The 16,635-nt window shown below is 40.0% G+C and overlaps 1 protein-coding gene across 1 annotated transcript in view; it reads right to left on the bottom strand.

The window, feature by feature from the left end:
* raraa (retinoic acid receptor, alpha a) overlaps window positions 1-16,635 on the bottom strand; it is a 400,791-nt gene that overhangs the window by 110,650 nt on the left and 273,506 nt on the right. The gene's annotated exons all lie outside the window — the stretch shown is intronic.

Here is a 16,635-nt window from a genome sequence, read left to right as displayed (position 1 = left end):
ATTTGTCCTCTTAAAGGGCACCTATTGTGCAAAACCAACTTTATTACTGTATTTGGGATTTGTGTAAGTCACGAAAGTTTGAAATCAAACCATAGATCAGACCATGGCAAATTACGGCCCGCAAAAAGATTTTCACTCCGGCGCGACAGACGTTTTCAAATAATTATTTTAGATCTCTAACATTGAAACTTTAGCCGCAAAAAGTGCGTTAACGCCAACACTGTATATATATATATATATATATATATATATATATATATATATATATATATATATATATATATATATATATACATCCATCCATTTTCTACCGCTTGTCCTTTTTTGGGGTATATATATATATATATATATATATATATATATATATATATATATATATATATATACATACATACAGTATATACATACATACAGTATATATATATATATGTATATATGCATATATATATATATATGCATATATATATATTCATATATATATATATATATATATATGTATATATATATATATATATATATATATGTATATATATATATATATATATATATATATATATATGCATATATGCATATATATGTGTACACACACACACATATATATGTACAAACACACACATTAAGTGTTTCCCCTTAATGTAATTGCATTTTTATTACTGCCACACCTTAAAAATAAGGGTTGTTTTTTTACTTAAATGGTAAATGGGTTATACTTATATAGCGCTTTTCTACCTTCAAGGTACTCAAAGCGCTTTGACACTATTTCCACATTCACCCATTCACACACTGATGGCGGGAGCTGCCATGCAAGGCCCTAACCACGACCCATCAGGAGCAAGGGTGAAGTGTCTTGCTCAAGGACACAACGGACGTGACTCGGTTGGTAGAAGGTGGGAATTGAACCAGGAACCCTCAGATTGCTGGCACGGCCACTTTCCCAACCGCGCCACGCCGTCCCCACTTGTACTTGTAAGCAAATTAAAGTAATATAATATTTTGTAGCCCCCAGAAGAAATCACACAAAATCTGACGCTGTTTTTAACATTTATTACCAATCTTATGATAACAAACGGCTTTCCAGTCTGAATTGTCGCAACTTGTTACGCCAGACAGGTGCCAAAGTGATCAAACACGCCGACTACTTAATTTTTTCATACATCAGAATGAGCACAGACACAATTTGTACGATTTGTGTCAGGTTGGCACAAGCGGAGCTTGAAACATGACCCCAGGATGCAGAAATGTCAGGTAAAAATATGAGCAAGTACAGCAAGAATAACGTATCCTCTTAAAGGGGACCTATTGTGCAAAACCAACTTTATTACTGTATTTGGGATTTGTGTAAGTCACGAAAGTTTAAAATCAAACCATAGATCAGACCTTGGCAAATTACGGCCCGCTAAAAGATTTTCACTCCGGCCTGACTGTCGTTTTCAAATAATTATTTTAGATCTCTAACATTGAAACTTTAGCCGCAAAAGTGCGTTAACGCCAACACTGTACATATATGTATATATGTATGACTGATATATAAAGTCTATTATTTGTGCACAATTGACAAGTGATGTACCTAAAACTTGACCACCGAAAAAAAACCTTTGATTAATGAAAACCTGCGCTGCCGAAACTGGATTAAACAAAACGCACGTCATTGTTTGAAGCGTTGTCAGCATGTCTGTGATGTGGAAGTAATTTTAATATAATGCAGATATACCTGCTGACAGCCATCTACAAAATGTGCAAATATTAAGAGGATAGTGAAGAGAAAGTCTAACTGGAGCAACAGCGCCAAGCAAGGGTGACGTCCTCTTTCGTTAGGGACATTGCGGGGCAGAAGTAGTCACTAAATACGAGTACATTTTATAATAACACCTCGAAGACGATGCTATATTTGTTGCTAAAAAAGTAATTAAAAGTCTGTCATTAAAAACACTTGAAACAATTTCAACAAAGTATCTTGTAAAAAAAGCAGCAATAATTAAAAATATGTGAAAACAAGATTAATAAATAACACCAGATTTGTTTTAAATGTATGTGTACATTTTTTGAGCCTTCTTAAAGAAAATCATATCATCATAGCACTTTGTGCGAATTACTACCCATAACCACGCCCCACCCCGCTTCCTCATGCTATTGAATGATAAAGTGTTATTCACAATTGACGATTTATGCGGATGGTAAAGTAGTGGTTCACATAGCTGCAACTGACTTAGGTCACTTTTTTTTTTAATTTATAAAAACATGTAACATTATACAAATGTTATTTTTCATTTAAAAAACACATCAAATATACAAATTGCGCAGTCCTCAGGTGTTTCATTTGACTCTGTAATCGCGTTTTCTTTTGAAAATGCTGAATTTTTCAAAATTAACAACCCATCCATCCATTTTTCTACCGCTTGTCCCTTTTGAGGTCGCGGGGGGTGCTGGAGCCTATCTCAGCTGCATTCGGGTGGAAGGCGGGGTACACCCAGGACAAGTCGCCATCTCATCGCAGGGCCAACACTGATAGACAGACAACATTCACACTCACAGTAGTGTTTCAAAACTACACTATATTGTCAAAAGTATTTGGCCACCTGCCTTGACTCACATATGAACTTAAAGAGCCATCCCATTCCTAACCCATAAGGTTCAATATGATGTCGGTCCACCTTTTGCAGCTATTACAGCTTCAACTCTTCTGGGAAGGCTGTCCACAAGGTTGCAGAGTGTGTTTATAGGAATTTTCCACCATTCTTCCAAAAGCGCATTGGTGAGGACACACACTGATGTTGGTCGAGAAGGCCTGGCTCTCAGTCTCCGTTGTAATTCATCCCAAAGGTGTTCTATCGGGTTCAGGTCAGGACTCTGTGCAGGCCAGTCAAGTTCATCCACACCAGACTCTGTCATCCATGTCTTTATAGACCTTGCTTTGTGCACTGGTCAAAAAGAACAAGCAAAACACATAGAGACTCTGGCATTTTTGAGTTGTGGCGTTGGACTTTGGGGGTCCTACGGCAATAACAACGTACGCCACCGTCTCCAAAGAGGCCATTTTTCCAACCTGCAGTCCAGCGTGTGTTGAAAGATAATAACCTGTGTCACGTGACCTCTATAACAGCTGCTGACTACAATTGGCCACTCATGCACAGGTACTCAGTTAAGACATTCATACACACTATACGCTACATCTCACATCACGCACGCTGTATTTCTTTATGGGGATTTTCTCATGCGTAAAACGGCAAAGGAGAGGAGTTGTGTTGCAGCGTGCACGGAGACCTGAGAGTTTTATCAGTGCAACTGTATCATGCTGTAACATATCCAATTACTGCAACAATGCCTCTCCTCCCCCCACTTTCCCTCCACCTGAACCACAGCTGGCGCTGACCAACACGGCTTTGGAGCAGGATTATCTATCGTGTGGAGCCTGGCAGGAGGGGCAGCTATTGGTCTGCCCCCCTCTCCCCTTCCCTGTGACACTTTATTCAATGCAGGCTTGGCTTGTGTTTACACTGTGTGATAAGAGCACAGTGTGCAGGCCTGAGCTGTGTGGGCAACCCCCACGCCCTCCGCACCCCACACACACCTCCCCTCTTCACCTGCACTGATAGCGCTGGCCCGCATTCCTTGACAACATTTGCATTTTGGGGAACGGCGGTCAGAGGATGCACATTTTCCTGGCTGTGCTTGCTTCTCCAAGAGCAGAGAAAAACAGACATAGATCATCATGCTCTCTCTCAGACTTTCCACCTCCGATTTTAAAATGTGCCAATACCGAAAGTTGAATGCTCCTTAAATCCAACAAAATGTTGTCTTTTAAGCCACCATCATGCAACTATTTATGTTAAATATCATGACTAGGGATGTCCGATAATGGCTTTTTTGCCGATATCCGATATTCCGATATTGTTCAACTCTTAATTACCGATACTGATATCAACCGATACCGATATATACAGTCGTGGAATTAACACATTATTATGCCTAATTTGGACAACCAGGTATGGTGGAGATAAGGTCCTTTTTAAAAAAATTAATAAAATAAAATAAGATAAATAAATAAATTAAAAACATTTTCTTGAATAAAAAAGGATGTAAAACAATATAAAAACAGTTACATAGAAACTAGTAATTAATGAAAATGAGTCAAATTAACTGTTAAAGGTTAGTACTTTTAGTGCCGGCAGCACGCACAATCATGTGTGCTTACGGACTGTATCCCTTGCAGACTGTATTGATATATACTGATATATAATGTAGGACCAGAATATTAAACAACCCTTTTGCGTGAATGAGTGTGAATGGGGGAGGGAGGTTTTTTGAGTTGGTGCACTCACTAATTGTAAGTGTATCTTGTGTTTTTTATGTTGATTTAATTTTAAAAAAAGAAAAAAAAAAGACGATACCGATAATTAAAAAAAACGATACCGATAATTTCCGATATTACATTTTAAAGCATTTATCGGCCGATAATATCGGCCTGCCAACATTTCTAATCATGACCCACCCTTAATAATCGTGGTACCACCATACTTGCCAACCTTGAGACCTCTGAATTTACCTCTGATGCATGGATGGTTGCTTCCTTCTCTGACGTCAAATGGCTGCCCTGAGATTGACAGGCCACCAGTCTAAGGCGAAAACTGTTATGTTATGCTTCGGTGTATTGATCGTTGTTGCTCGGGACCCCCGGATGCAGAGGCGGCAGGCAAAGTTCAAGTTATTGATGAAAACAAAGAAATAGTGCACAGAAAGCATAGGGACAGCTGTGCTGTGTGGAAGCAAACACAGCAAAATTATGCAGCAAAGTCCAGAGGACAAGAGAAATTGAGACAAACAGTAAGTGGGAAAAAAAATGACAGCGTAGGGCAGGGAGTAAATACAGAAACTAAGGAAACTAATTATGAAGTCACAAGATGAAAGATGTGACTCCACATGCTCAAAATGACATCTTCATGTGTGTGTAATTGTTAGGTGCAGGAAGGGAGGTCACAATGGGTTCAGCTGGTCTTATCGCAGAAGTCCAGGTAGCTCAATAAGCGTCACATGCCCGAGAAGATGGTCATTTGGTCTGACAGTACGAGATGAAGTCTTGATCTACTAATTGGATAGACATATCGGTTGCGTGGCAAGAAACAGCGCTGCAAAGTCCGAGCGACGCGATGGAAGCATGGGACACACATGGGAACCTCGCTGGTTATACTGTAGGTGCTTGTGCAAGCCAGGCTGGAACTGAGGGTGAAGCGGGGGAAGGGGAAGGGAGAGGACTTTAGTAGGGGATTCAAAGAGTTTTATGGGCAAGGGTGGAGAGGAGATTGCTGGCTGGACCTTGAGGGTGTCAAACTATTTTTACAGCTCCCTCTCGCTGCCTTTCTTCAGGCCAATCAGGGGCGTGAGGAGGCAGTAAAGAGCGCTCCCTCTGCCATTCCTCCAGCGGGGAGATGAGCCGTCAGGTTAAAACAAACAATAGGTCGTTACGTCATTTGGATTATTGTGCGTGGTAAAAAAAAAAAAAGAAGAGGAAAACCGGAGTTTATCTTCCATGACACTTTCTGCACAGAGTGGACGTTATCGGAGTGGAAGTTTGAATGGAAACTCAAAGCAGACGACTTCAAGTCATCAGAGAAAGCAGACCTCCTGTCAAATTGTCCAACACTAAAAGCCGCGTGCTGACAAGATAAGGCCAGACATGTTTGAATTAAAGTCAACAAGCACTAATTTTAGACTTCCTGTCTGTGTTGGTGACTACTAGCAAACACAGGCGCTTACCCCCCTTCTCCTGCACATGTGCCTGCAGATGGCTAATGCCCAGACGCTCAGGCTTTCTAACTTTCCTAAATCCCTAAATCTTCCCAGCGACCTAATAAAGCAGCACAGCGGGGGAAGACAGAGAGAGATTGGCAGCAAAGGAAGTCGTTAAAGGCTGGGGTTCCCAAATTTAGCCTTGCCGACTGCTGTAATGCACTAAGGTGTCAAACTCAAGGCCCGGGGGCCAGACCTGGCCCGCCCGCCACGGCATTTTATGTGGCTTGCCAAAGCCTTGAAATAATGAGTCAATAAAGCACTTTATCTTTGCTTACCGAATGTATTCACGGGATAAAAATACATGTACTACATGCAATTGAACATATTTTATTCAATATTATCTAATAATGTAACAAATATTGGTAACACTTTAGCATGGGAAACATATTCACCATTAATTAGTTGCTTATTAACATGCACATTAGTAACATATTGGCTCTTAATTAGTCATTATTAAGTACTTATTAATGCTTATTCTGCATGGCCTTATTATAAAACAACCCTAACCATAACCCTAACCCTAACCCTAACCAAATAACTCTAAATTAAGTCTTTGTTACTTACAATATGTTCCCCTAGTGTCCAAATAACTCTTAATTAGGTCTTTGTTACTTACAATAGGTTCCCCATACTAAAGTGTTACCCAAATATTATATTATCATACATTAGAATGTTTTCCTTAAAATAACATTTAAATATCTGCTTGACTTATGGTAATGGTATTTTTATTTTTTATTTTTTTGTCATAAAGAAATACAATCATGTGTGCTTACGGACTGTATCCCTGCACACTGTATTGATCTATATTGATATATAATGTATATCTTGTGTTTTTTATGTTTATTTAAAAAAAAAAAAACATGTTTTTTTTTTTAATTTCTTGTGCGGCCCGGTGGTTGGGGACCACTGATTTAAATGGCACAACCCTAAGACATTTAAAAATATTTGACCGTTATTTGTACCTATATGCTTACATTTATTTGTAGACATGTGGACTAGACATACACACATGTTGCTCACCTTACAATAAACTGAGAAAGTTGGCACTAAATGGGATTGTTCCAATAAGGGGCGGAAGGAAAAGCAGTTCTTGCTAACCTGATATAATTAGCTGCTTTAAAATAGGAATCCTCAACACAACAAAGCTGTAATTGTGTGAATGCTCCAAAGCATTTTCTACACCAAAATTCATCAATTTATTCTTCTACTTAAACTTATTCTTCTCCTTCTCCAGATTTTGACGTGCTCTCCCTTCCACATTTTTCACCCGACTCAAACCGTTCCAACTTCAAACTGTTCAGCCTATTCGGAAATCGCGGGCGTTCTCTTGACAAATTCCAAAAATTCCCAGATTTCCCAGAATTCCAGCTTTTCCGGGACATTTTTCCTATTCAAAATGAATTGGCCATTTTTAAAACTTTCACCATTTCCACATTTTTCAACCTATTCAGACCATTCCACCTTCAACACATTGCACCATTCTGTAAATTTGAACTATCATTTTTCCAAGTTAAAAAAAATTCCAGGATTTTCTAGAATTCCTGGTTTTCCAAAACCCTATTTCCACCCTTTTTTCTGGCGACTACTCCTCCCACATTTTTCAACGCATTTCAACCGATCCACCGTCAAAACATTCCTCTTAATCAGGACAAAAAACGAAGTTGTTTTTTGAACTGGAAAAATTCCCGGTTTTCCCGAAATCCCAGGAATTCTGTAATACCATTTCTCAATTCAACATGTTACTACTTCAACATTTCTCGACCGATTTGAAAAATGTTAACACCAACCATTTCAACTCATTCAAGTTTTATTTTATTTTTTACCATTTTCAAAAAAATTCCCGCTTTTCCCAAAATTTGGGAAATTCCCACTTAAATCAATGGGACATTCTTCAAAGTTCCACAATTCCCACATTGTTCATCCGATTCAAATTGTTCCATCTTCAAAATATTCAGCCTGTTTGGGAATTGTGTGCTCTACTTCAACAATTCTAAATTTTTTTTTCCAGGATTTCAGTTCAACTTCAGCATTGGCGCATTCACGCACAATTCCTTCAGGAATTGCCTCATCTAGTTAGATAACGCTGCTTCGTTTTCAAAACGTGTCAAAAATATCAATACCGTTACATGAGACTTGATACCAGCATAGGAAACAGAGTATGGATATTTTGGTATCGATTTGCCTATCACTATCAAAAAAGTTAAAGTACCAATGATTGTCACACACACACTAGGTGTGGTGAAATTATCCTCTGCATTTGACCCATCATACTTGATCACCAAGCTCGGGAATTATTTTGGGTGATTTAACCCCCAATTCCAACCCTTGGTGCTGAGTGCCAAGCAGGGAGGTAATGGGTCCCATTTTGATAGTCTTTGGTACGACTCGGCCGGGGTTTGAACTCACAACTTACTGTCAAAGCGCTTTGAGTACCTTGAAGGTAGAAAAGCGCTATACAAGTATAACCCATTTATCATTATTTATTTAACTTATCGATCTCAGGGCCGGACACTCTAACCACAAGGCCACTGAGCGGGTTATGTTTTGTTTGTTGCTGAAATAATGTGTCAGTCATCATTATTTACTTTAAAGAACATCACGTTTACTTGGGGGGTTCAATGAGATACGATTAAAATGATGGAAGATACATTCCAGGCCAGGAGTTGGCACCACCGACTATATCTGGTGTGCGCATGGAAGACGTTTAACAAGGGCCGACCCTACAATGTGAGAAGAAGCCACGCTTATCTATAAACACTACACCACTTCCATCGTTTCTGCCAATCCATTGAGCACAGCTATGGCTACAGTATATATATGCGTGTGTGTTCTCAAAAGACCCTCTTAGTGAGTGCAGGGATCTTTTTTAAAGCTCCTCCCCGTCATTATCCCTTTAATGTCCCTCCAACAGCAGATTCCAGCATTTATGGTACAGGCCTATATCTGCCCATAAAGCCTTTTATTGTTTAGCCCCGCTCTGTGGTGACCGTAACCTGGTTTTCACATTTTTTATGGGGACCTTCACTATATCACAGGGGGAGGACAAAGCTGCCCACCATCGGTGTTTACCAAAGTATGGCCCGCTCATAAATCCATCATGGCTGGCGGCATTCTAGAAATACCTTAGCACACACACACACACACACACACACACACACACACACACACACACACACACACACACACACACACACACACACACACACACACACACACACACACACACACACACACACACACACACACACACACACACACACACACACACACACACACAGAGAGGAGGGGGAAGGAGCTTATTGTATTACTTGTACTGCGGCCTTGACTCAGAGACCCCCGTCCCTGCATTGATCATTAGGGTCCAAGCTTCTTTGCGTCACTCGGCAATTGATAGAGAAAATAGCAATGGATGTTAGCATGGAGGAAGGAGATCTCAGATCATGCAGGACTTGGGATTAAAAACGGGAATGTTTAAATATTATTGTGGCGAAATCCATTGAGAGGGAGGGATGACAAGTTAGCAGAACAAAGGTTATTTCTGTAACAATAACCTCAACCTTGAGACGAGAAGAATGTCTTGATTAGGGATGTCCGATAATATCGGACTGCCGATATTATCGGCCGATAAATGCTTTAAAATGTAATATCGGAAATTATCGGTATCTGTTTAAAAAAGTAATATGTATGACTTTTTAAAATGCCGCTGTGTACACGGACGTAGGGAGAAGTACAGAGCGCCAATAAACCTTAAAGGCACTGCCTTTGTGTGCCGGCCGAGTCACATTATATCTACGGCTTTTCACACACACAAGTGAATGCAATGCATACTTGGTCAACAGCCATACAGGTCACACTGAGGGTGCCGTATAAACAGCTTTAACACTGTTACAAATATGCGCCACACTGTGAACCCACACCAAACAAGAATGACAAACACATTTCAGGAGAACATCCGCACCATAACACAACATAAACACAACAGAACACAACAGAACACATACCCAGAACCCCTTGCAGCACTAACTCTTCTGGGACGCTACAATATACACCCCCCGCTCTCCTACCCCCCACCTCAACCCCCCCCCCTCCCAACCCCGCCCACCTCAACCTCCTCATGCTCTCTCAGGGAGAGCATGTCCCAAATTCCAAGCTGCTGTTTTGAGGCATGTTAAAAAAAATAATGCACTTTGTGACTTCAATAATAAATATGGCAGTGCCATGTTGGCATTTTTTTCCATAACTTGAGTTGATTTATTTTGGAAAACCTTGTTACATTGTTTAATGCATCCAGCAGGGCTTCACAACAAAATTAGGCATAATAATGTGTTAATTCCACGACTGTATATATCGGTATCGGTTGATATCGAAATCGGTAATTAAGAGTTGGACAATATCGGAATATCAGATATCGGCGAAAAAGCCATTATCGGACATTTCTAGTCTTGATTGATGCAGCAGATATGTTGCATCTGCAGGGCAAAGATAAGACTGGGCCGAGAAATTTCGCTAGATGATATATTGACCTACAAATTATTGCAGATAAACAATATTATTGCCAACATTATTTTGAGACCAAATTAACCACATAATTCTAATGCAAATATACACTTTCAAATGCGTTAAACTTGTATTTCTCATATAGTTCAACATTGTCATTGGAATGTAAACTTTGAAATATCCACGTAAGATAAAACAAACAAATAATACAAATAAAAAATATACTCTATCACCAATATTTTGCACTTCAATAAAAATCACAACCAAAAGCAATAGATTAGGTTCTGTCGCTGTTGGCGGGGTGGAGGACCCTCACATATACACAACCAAAACAATACATTAAATGGCTAAATAAAATGATTGTGATCACAGTTGTCATTATCGCAGTATTGTTAAAAGTGCTCAAAAGTACAAATAGACACACTAAAATATTTTAATCAAGTTGTATTTTTTAAACAACTAAAATAAACACAATATACTGTACTTTCTTGGAAACATAAAATATTGTTCTAGCCTTGTTTGTATTTGTGTGTTTGAATAGGTTTATCTTCTTCCATTTTAATTTGTATAGGTTTTAGAATGTTTTTTTCATGAATGCAATTCTGGTTATCAGTTCTTTTTACTTCCGGTTTATGTGACGTCACGCGAGTTCTCTTCCTGTTGAACGGATATCCGTCTGTTTCAACGCCACACTGTGGAGTTTATATTCATCACTTTGTGCAATGACAGCACAGCCTTTATGTTCAATGTGAATATTGTATCTCAGTTGTTGAGACAGAAATGTGTTTATATAAGTTTAGATTGGGGTATGATGTTTTTTTAAATGGGAACATATGTTAACATTGCTTGTTTTCGTGCTAGCAAGCTAACGCTAGTCCTTCCATTAGTTTATCAAAGTGCAGTTATCAATTACGGTTTTTCGATCATTTTAATTTCATATGGAGGTTTACAACCGTTATTATTATTGTTGTTTATGGTTATGGTTTAATTTATTTCGAACATGTAAACAGATATAATATGATACATTATATATAGAGATGTCCGATAATATCGGACTGCCGATATTATCGGCCGATAAATGCTTTAAAATGTAATATCTGAAATTATTGGTATCGGTTTAAAAATTATCGGTATCGGTTTCAAAAAGTAAAATTTATGACTTTTTAAAACGCCGCTGTGTACACGGACGTAGGGAGAAGTACAGAGCACCAATAAACCTTAAAGGCACTACCTTTGCGTGCCAACCCAATCACATAATATCTTCGGCTTTTCACACACACAAGTGAATGCAATGCATACTTGGTCAACAGCCATACAGGTCACACTGAGGGTAGCCGTATAAACAACTTCAACACTGTTACAAATATGCGCCACACTGTGAACCCACACCAAACAAGAATGACAAACACATTTCAGGAGAACATCCGCACCGTAACACAACATAAACACAGCAGAACAAATACCCAGAACCCCTTGCAGCACTAACTCTTCCGGGACGCTACAATACACACCCCCTGATACCCCCAACCCCCCCACCTCAACACCGTCCCCCCAACCCCGCCCACCTCAACCTCCTCATGCTCTCTCAGGGAGAGCATGTCCCAAATTCCAAGCTGCTGTTTTGAGGCATGTTAAAAAAAATAATGCACTTTGTGACTTCAATAATAAATATGGCAGTGCCATGTTGGCATTTTTTTCCACAACTTGAGATGATTTATTTTGGAAAACCTTGTTACATTGTTTAATGCATCCAGCGGGGCATCACAACAAAATTAGGCAGAATAATGTGTTAATTCCACGACTGTATATATCGGTATCGGTTGATATCGGAATCTGTAATTAAGAGTTGGACAATATCGGAATATCGGATATCGGCAAAAAAGCCATTATTGGACATTTCTAATTATATAACAATAACATATTTTCATTTCTCTTTACAACATGTTCAAAAAGGAGTAGGAAGAAGCAAAGCTTATTTAATCCTACCCCTTTTTACTAACACATTTTCTCACTTCCTGTTCTTATCTTGTAATTGTAACATAATTGACACCAATTAACTCAACAGTTCTCTTAATAGTTAAGCCAGTCATGATACACATAATTGATGAATATTTAATTTTCAACAAGGTTCAAGATGTTTATCAAGATTCTTCTTCCTTGTACTTTGTAAACACTTGTAGTTTTTGAATTGGATCATATTAATACATTGTTTGACATCTTTGCATAATCCATCCCATAATTGAATTCCACATACTGATATGCACATCTGCGGTCCCCTCCAAAGTTTCTCATTGTCATCCCATTGGGTTGAGTTTTTTCTTGCCCTGATGTGGGATCTGAGTCGAGGATGTCGTTGTGGCTTGTGCAGCCCTTTGAGACACTTGTGATTAAGGGCTATATAAATAAACTTTGATTGATTGATTTATTGATGAACAGAATGCCCAGAAGAACGTCAGCCGAGTGAAAAGGTAAATTTTCTGTATTTATTCAACTTTTCTTTAAAGGCCTACTGAAATGCGATTTTCTTATTTAAACGGGGATAGCAGGTCCATTCTATGTGTCATACTTGATCATTTCGCGATATTGCCATATTTTTGCTGAAAGGATTTAGTAGAGAACATCTACGATAAAGTTCGCAACTTTTGGTCGCTGATAAAAAAGCCTTGCCTGTACCGGAAGTAGCAGACGATATGCGCGTGACGTCACAGGTTGTGGAGCTCCTCACATCTGCACATTGTTTACAATCATGGCCACCAGCAGCGAGAGCGATTCGGACCGAGAAAGCGACGATTTCCCCATTAATTTGAGCGAGGATGAAAGATTTGTGGATGAGGAAAGTGAGAGTGAAGGACTAGAGGGCAGTGGAAGTGATTCAGATGCTGTGAGAGGCTGGTGGGACCTGATATTCAGCTGGGAATGACTAAAACAGTAAATAAACACAAGACATACAGTATATATACTCTATTAGCCACAACACAACCGGGCTTATATTTAATATGCCACAAATTAATCCCGCATAACAAACACCTCCCCCCTCCCGTCCATATAACCCGCCAATACAAATCACACACCCGCACAACACACTCAATCCCACAGCCCAAAGGACCGTTCACCTCCCCAAAGTTCATACAGCACATATATTTCCCCAAAGTCCCCAAAGTTACGTACGTGACATGCACATAGCGGCACGCACGTATGGGCAAGCGATCAAATGTTTGGAAGCCGCAGCTGCGTACTGCGTTACACATACAAATTAAACAAAATGCTTATGGCAACATTCTGGTTGCGTACTCATGGTACCGCGTCTGCGTATCCAACTCAAAGTCCTCCTGGTAAGAGTCTCTGTTGTCCCAGTTCTCCACAGGCCAATGGTAAAGCTTGACTGTCATCTTTCGGGAATGTAAACAATGAAACACCGGCTACGTGTTTGTGTTGCTGCAGCTAGCTGGCCGAAATACACCGCTTCCCACCTACAGCTTTCTTCTTTGCTGTCTCCATTGTTCATTGAACAAATTGCAAAAGATTCACCAACACAGATGTCCAGAATACTGTGGAATTTTGCGATGAAAACAGACGACTTAATAGCTGGCCACAATGGTGTCCCAAAATGTCCTCTACAATCCGTGACGTCACGCGCAGGCGTCATCATACCGAGACGTTTTCAGCAGGATATTTCGCGGGAAATTTAAAATTGCACTTTACTAATCTATCCCGGCCGTATTGGCATGTGTTGCAATGTTAAGATTTCATCATTGATATATAAACTATCAGACCGTGTGGTCGGTAGTAGTGGGTTTCAGTAGGCCTTTAAAAGTATTATGGACCTACCGATTTAATGAGTTTGTGATTTGGGGGTTTGCGAGTGTTTTGGACGCTGCTGTGCGTTTGCCCTGTCCATGTGTGTTGCGTTCCGTAAAATTGCATGTGTTTTTGACGTTGTTGCACCAATGATGCATACACAAAATGCTTACTTCACGTAAGGTTTTCATATCAGCTGCGGCGGTTAGCTTCCCTAAAGCACCAAAGCGATAAGGGACAGTTGGATAGAGGCTGTTGTTTAAAATGTATATTCAATAACTAAATGTTTTAATTTTAACCTAAATAATGATAATGTGTATATTACGGGTCTTGTGTATATTGGACAACACAGCAGCAGCAGCAGAACCAATGTTGTCATAGCCGTGAGGAACCAAACTACTGAGCCAGCGGTATTACTGCTGATGACGTCAATGTAAACAACAGTGTGGCAAGTTGGACTATTGCAACATTTTAAAGCGCATTCAGAGGTAGGTCAAGCTGCTGGATCCGGATTCAAATGCAGCTTCTGCTTTGAACAATCACGGAGGTTGCCCACAGCCGCAGCGGTTAGTTGTCAATATTTCTTGACACACTGCTATTTTGTAGACCCCAGGCCCAGCGACTATTTGTTGTGTTATTATTGCAATGTGACTGACTTGACGACCAGTCCAGGGCCAGAAGTCTACTGGTGTAGGCTCAGGCCCCTTCTACACTAAGGTTATCCAGGCTATATCCCACCTAACCTTATCCTTGTCCACACACACACAATGCCACTGTTTAAGACGTCACTTCCTCTCCGAACTCAGTTTGTAAACGATGGAAGAGTCCATACAAAGCTAAGAGCCGGAGATTCAAGAAATACACGGCGCACTTACTCGTGTAAAAAATTATCCAAGGAGGGGAACCTTAAACGATGGTTTAGTGTGGCTGAAACGGGGCTTAGGCTAAATAATTATTTGTTTAAGGAGTTATCCGGCTTAATGTAGACAGGGCCTTAGGCTCACAAGATACATGATAAATGGTAGGAAATTAAAGTGTTGAAATTTACCAGTAAACTGTTATAACAATAAACATCCAAATGCTACAAATTGTTCTGAAATTGCCATTGAATGGAAGATGAAGAATCTGGCAGCACTATAAATTAATTTCCAACCATTAAAACTGGCAGAACCGACTCACAAAATATCGTTGATGACGTCATAGCGGCTAATTTTTATATAACGTAAATGTAAATACTTTTAGTATTTGTAACGCTGCAGACGACCGTTTTAGAAAATGTGATGCTCTGTGTGTGTAAGACTGAGTGTGGGGGGTGGGTCGCTTTAAGTGGATTTGCCCTCTGTCAAGTTCTGCCCAGCCCAAAGTGTTGCAACACCTTTCTCTGTGACCTCCACTTTAGCGCTGCTGCCCCCTTGGAGTGGTGGCGGCGGCAGGCGCTGATTGTTGTGCTTATTTGGAACACGAATCACTAACCTCCTCTTGCCGAAACAAGAATCATTTTAGAGTGTGTTTTAAAAAATGCAGAGCCGGTTCAAATGTTAATGAAACATGTGAAAGCCCCCTTCTGCTGAGCCAGCATGTTGGGTTCGAGGGACAACAAAGGTCCGAAGGAGGGGTGTGGGGGTGATGAGCAACAGACCGCCGAGGCCTGGGAGCATGACAAATGTCCCCGCCATCAGCACTGCCGTGGCCCCTGTTGCCCCTTGCGTCTTCCACAAGGGACCCGCCTCATTCTAACCTGGGGGAGGCCAGCAGGAGGAGGGTTAATGGAATGGATGCCACTTTAAAAAGAGAAGGTAGTAGAGTGATGACGCAGAGAGAGGAGGAGTCATCAGCATTTCAAAAGAAAAAAGGGGCAACTAGTAGCTAGCCTTTCTCTCTTTCTGTGTGTGTGTGTGTGTGTGTTTTTTTGTATTTCTACCCTTCTCGAAATAATCAACAAAGAAAAGTACCTGCCATATGAGGACCGGTGAACAAGTTAGGACCAAAATCATGGTCCCAATACGGAAAACCATTGCATCTAATAGCGAGCCAAATACTCGAGTCTGTGAACATTGCTCCAAAGTCAGGATTTTGTGTTGATTTAATGTGCATACAAAAGTAAACATTGACAGGTGCAAAGGCAGCAATATATGATAAAACAAGACGGCAGCTAAAGGACTTCCCTATTCATTCCCGAAAAACCCCGCCAGGTGAACAGCTGACTTTTGTCATAATTTTGCCAAGTAGAATTCCGATTATTATTATAATATTGCCAAAATGTTAAAGTTTTCTTATAAAATTGTGACTTTTGTCGAGTAAAGTTACGACTCTTTTCATAAAATTGCCAAAATGTTAAGCTTTTCTTGTAAAATTGCGACTGTTCCAACTTTTATTATTATATTGCACAAATGTTCAGTTTTTCTCGTGAAATATTGACTTGCGTTGAGTAAAATTACAACTTTTATCATAATACTAGAGGTAGGCATTTTTCGGAGGTCTCGAGAAGGCAACAAATACAATAATTTGTGTGTGCGTGTGTGCCAGCAGCTCTATTTATATGAGAGCTTCTAT

Source organism: Entelurus aequoreus, linkage group LG08 (assembly GCF_033978785.1).
Source record: "Entelurus aequoreus isolate RoL-2023_Sb linkage group LG08, RoL_Eaeq_v1.1, whole genome shotgun sequence".
NCBI lineage: Eukaryota > Metazoa > Chordata > Actinopteri > Syngnathiformes > Syngnathidae > Entelurus > Entelurus aequoreus.
The sequence above is the reverse complement of the archived record's forward strand: the minus strand, read 5'-3'. Positions and strand labels throughout refer to the sequence as shown.